Source organism: Nylanderia fulva, unplaced genomic scaffold (genome assembly GCF_048542155.1).
Source record: "Nylanderia fulva isolate GAGA-0341 unplaced genomic scaffold, ASM4854215v1 Scaffold807, whole genome shotgun sequence".
Lineage (NCBI taxonomy): Eukaryota > Metazoa > Arthropoda > Insecta > Hymenoptera > Formicidae > Nylanderia > Nylanderia fulva.
Window position 1 is genome coordinate 13541 of NW_028190925.1, and position 5076 is coordinate 18616.

The window sequence follows — 5076 nt, forward strand, 5'->3', positions numbered from 1 at the left end:
TATATTTTATTTTAGTAATTTGCCATATGGTACATCACAATTTAGCGAGAATGTAAATATTGTTAACTTTTAACTTTGACATAATTTTCGGCGTGTTTATTCGTTAGTACAGTGTGCTCAGTCGTAGCAAGATGACACAAGTGAAACGCAGTTAATTTACCATCCGATCTTAAGTTAAGTCTTACCGGAGCGTACTTTTAAATGTCAATAACGATATGCAGTAACTCATTGTAAGTCTCATTTGTTACATTTCACGTTTTCAATTTAAATGTTGATTCTGATTGCATGTACATTAATTTCTAGAATGCTTCTATTGTAATTTTGAAAAGGACCACAACCCGTATGGTCGAAACGTCAATAAATATAGTTTAACAAATCGAATAGACAGCCAGTGTAGTCAGTTTAATATCTACTATCTCGTAGATAGGTAGAGTGGGCTAAACCGAGACGAAAAGTCCTGTATCATTTTGCGAAATTCTTAATAATTAATGATTTATTCATAAAAAACGTCGGCCAATTGTACGCGTCTTCACTCGGAGGTGGAAACGTCACTAGGCGCCCGGCGCCGTCATTAAGCGCGCTGGGCGGAGCGTTCGACAAAAGACAAGCCCGATCAGGACGGCTATGTATGTGCTTATAAAGTGAAGGCTTGACAAATTATTTTTTACAATTTTAAAATTTCGACATCATATTTGGTAATGTACTATAAAAAATACGTAAAATTACTAATATAAAAATAAGTGAAAATTACATAATAAATAATAAAAAAATATTACATTTATTGTTAATGTAATTTTACATAATTTTTTGTGTATCTCGAAATTCAGAATGCATAGGAAACAGAAATTCGATGCAAATTACACGATAATACTCGGATACGTTTAGTCGAAATTTTAATATGAATAACAAATAATCATTTTCTCAAGAGACATCTCTCTCTCTCTCTCTCTCTCTCTCGTGGCATATTTGTCATCCTTTCCTCACCACCTTGCGGTAGATAACATGGCGCATTTTTTTTTAAATGGTATCCCCAATAGGTCTAATCCACTCTCATATTTTAATTCAACAGTTGTTCAAAGTGATTTCCTCCTTCGCGCGAACACAATTCGGCTCTTCGAACCATATTTCGCGTAGAGCGATACGCCATTTTCGGCGTGATGCTATTAAAAGCAGCGAGAATTGCTTCTCGTACCTCTGCTTCTGTGCTATCACGCCTGTACTCGACTAAATTTTTAATGTGACCCTACACGAAATAGTCGAGCACATTGAGATCTGGCGATCGCGCCGGCCAAATAATTGGTCCACCTCGACCGATCCACATGTCGGGATAGTGCGCATTTAAAAAATCGCGCAGTTGACGCGCGAAATGCGCAGGTGCCCCGTCATGTTGGAAAATGAGGCCAGCTCTTACATCGAGAGGGACATCCTCGAGTGAATCACATAACTCATTTTCCAGGAAACGTCGGTAGAATTCACCATTTAGTCGCGGCGGTAAGAAATAAGGGCCGATCTAAAAAAACGTCACAAAAGAATTTATTAAAGCTGCAATGGAAAATTTCTTAATTAATAAGAAAATTTATTATTTACAATTTGGTTTCCAATTATTTCTGCCCACACGTTTATGGTCCACCGATACTGGAATGCACACTGTCGAACAACGTGCGGGTTTTCTTCCGCCCAATATAAATAATTTTGGCTATTAAATATACCGTTCGTCGTAAACGTCGCTTCGTCTGTTCACAGAATGCGATCCGGAAATAAATCATTCCGTCGGCATTGAGCGAGAAACCCTACGCATGTTTCACAGATTGTTTATATTTATTAATCTTTTAATAACGCAAAAACAAAATAAAAATGATAAAAATACTTTCACAAAAGTAGACGCGCGGTGCTCTATCTCTCGGTAGAAGTTGTTGTACCCGCTGAAAATGATACGGATGCAATCCGTTTTGGCGTAAAGTACGGTGCACCACGTATCGCAAGAGACCGAGTATCTGAGCTGCACGTCGCACACTGCTCCTGGGATTCTCTTCAAACTTTCTCAGGATTCTTTCTTCCGCGTTTACATCGTAATGCAATGGTACATCTGCATTTCGACGATTTGGAAGAATATTTCCAGTTTCTCTCGCGCGTTGAACACATCTCAATATTAATTTGTGAGAAGGATGTCGCTTACGTTCGGGGAATCTCGCCGCGTAAATGCGAGCCGCGGCACGAGCATTTTCTCCGGCTAAACCGTACGCGATAATCATATCTGTGTACTCCCTTGTAGTATACATTTCTTAATATTTAACTTAATCTTTTATCGAGACGTATACGTAGGGATGATTCGATACAAGTAAATACAAGTATGTATTCGATACTTTTGTTTCGATACCGAGTACTTTTAGAATCGAATAATTCTTTCGATACATACTCGGTATCGATAAAAAAGTACTTGTATCAAATCGATTTGGCGCGCATATCCGAGTAGTGAGTGAGTCACTAAGCCTGTATTTTTTAGCTGAACTAGTGCAGTCAGTTCAGCTAAAAAGAACAGACCTACTATTTACTTCAGTGCTGCCGTTAGCTACATCTATCTGTTCGTCGGTCATATTGTTTGCTGTGGTTTGCAATCGTGCAGTGCGTGCTTCTTGTCAAAAGTTTATTAGTTTTTCTTGTTATCATGGCGCCGCCGAAATCTAAAGTATGGACATATTTTACAAAAGTGAATGACACCACGGCAAAGTGCAAGCAATGTTTTAAAAGTGTGAAGTTTTGTGGCAACACGTCCAATTTATTTAAACACGCCAATACTCACGGAATTGTTGTAGAAAAAAAACAACAAAAAATCAGCAATGTTTCTGAGCCTGATAAAACAAGTGAAAGGTATGTACCCAGCAAACACCGATATATAATTGTTACATTGCTATAATAAAACGGAATATAACAGGTAATATAACGTGTACGTTACATGTAACATCCATGTTAGTTGTAATTTCCCACTCATAGATGTAACATTTTAATATAACATATATTACATTGTAGTTATATTGTAATTATATATCAAATAGCACATTGATGTATTGATAAGTCAGTGCTATCTTGGGATATAATGACAATATAACTACAATGTAATATATGTAATATTAAAAATGTTACATCTATGAGTGGGAAATTACAACTAACATATACGTTACATGTAACATGCTTAAGTATATAACATTTATATATTGTGTTTGCTGGGTATGTATCTAAAAATAATTCTCTTTAATATTCTCTGATACAAAATTGTTATATCTGTACAGACTTATTTTTTAGGTTATGAGTCGTTATCTTTTGTTTGTCAGTAATTTAATTTTATTCATGTAGCTACGAGTAACTATTATTTTGAATTTCGTAGTTACAAGATACGATAAATAGTATCGGGTATCGATAGGGCACTTCAATGGTAGATATCCTTCAACTATTATAAAATACAATTTATATTTCAGTTCAAAAAGTATAACAACGTCCGCTAAATCGACGAGTACAGTTGTTGAGGAACCCATGTCTAACCTATCACAGCCATCATCAACATCAAAATATTCGGAATCAGAAGAAAAATCTGATATTGATTACGACGCCGATGATTGCGCAAATAGGACGAAGACGATACTGCAAAATACTTTAAAGGAGGCTTTTTCGCGAGTTTCGTCCAATAAAGGTAAAAAAATTATTCTTAGTACTTAATCATTGTATTTGATTGCAATTTTTTTAAAATAATTTTTTATTTTAGAGGGAGGTACAATATACAACAAAATAATTCAGTCTTTGGTTTTTTTTATCTGCAAAGATATGCGGCCTTTTAACATTGTCGAAGGAGAAGACTTTTTATGTCTTATAAAGGAGCTGCAACCTAATTTTAAAGTGCCTGGTGCAAAATATTTAAAAAAAAAGACTCAAGAAAAATATAAGGCTTGTGTGGCTACAGCTAGATCTAGATTGTCAAAAATAGACAATATTTGTCTCACACTAGATATTTGGACGGAAACAATGAACGAACGAGGTTTTTTAGGTGTGACAGCACATTTTCTACAAAACGAAGAAATGTGTATGTTTTACCTAGCCACTCGTGCGCTAAACGAAAGACATACAGCTGAATATATATCGAAAACACTTCTGGATATTCTTGATAATTGGAATATATCACAAAGTAAAATTCGTGCCGTGGTGACAGATAATGCCAGTTCTATGTTAGCAGCCATAAGAACATCTATTGGTGAAAAGAAGCATTTGCCGTGTTTTGCGCATACGATAAATCTCGTTGTTGGAGAGACTTTAAAATTACCTAGCGTTAAAACAGCTATATTTAAAGTTCGAGAAATTGTGCATTGGATAAAAAATAGTGTTGTGCAGCCAGACAAATTAAAAAAAATTCAAATGCAAAACAATATTCCTGAAGGTTCAATTTTGAAACTTGTTGCTGATGTTAAAACAAGATGGAATTCGGCCTTTTTCATGTTGGAGCGCTTCTTACATTTGAGAAGAGTGATATCTGAAATCGTAATCGAAAGTGTTTCAGCACCCGACATGCCAACTGCTGTAGAGATGGAAACACTCAACCAACTTACAGCTTTATTAATTCGAGTTCTAATACATCATTGATGTCGGAATACGTCGACATTAGAGCCGTAAAAAATTCCGAAACATCTTGTTGTGTTCGTTCTTCGAAGCGTTTTCCGACAGATCTTCTAACCGCTTGAATGTTGCAATATTTACGTTCACCATACGCGCAGATAGCATCAGTCAATGCATTCGATGCTTTATTTTTCAGTATTTGTTGCCTAATACGTACGCAATGAAACGCACATTGTAATATTACATTAGCGTAACACGAAACAGCATCGTTATTGCAAAGGCCATATATTTTCCACGTAACTATACTTTCTGGTTCCTCACAATCATAATTCTGCACATCATCAATGATATTAGGGATAGCCCATCGACGATCGTACATTTTCACAACCTTTTTCTCGGACCGATTGATTTGTGGCAGTTCAGATTTGAATATAGATCTCAGTCGATTATATTCCACAATGGCTCTCGAGTTTGCTT

General features: G+C 36.0%; 1 long non-coding RNA gene and 1 pseudogene across 1 annotated transcript; one reads left to right on the forward strand and one right to left on the reverse strand.

Moving 5' to 3' along the window:
* LOC146719954 (uncharacterized) lies at positions 1-381 on the forward strand. Its single transcript, XR_014926295.1, has 2 exons — positions 1-230; positions 304-381. It is a non-coding gene; the product is annotated as an uncharacterized LOC146719954 (long non-coding RNA).
* Positions 382-1208: 827 nt separating this feature from the next.
* Positions 1209-2279, reverse strand: LOC146719955 (uncharacterized; annotated as a pseudogene).
* Between the last annotated feature and the right edge of the window lie 2797 nt (positions 2280-5076).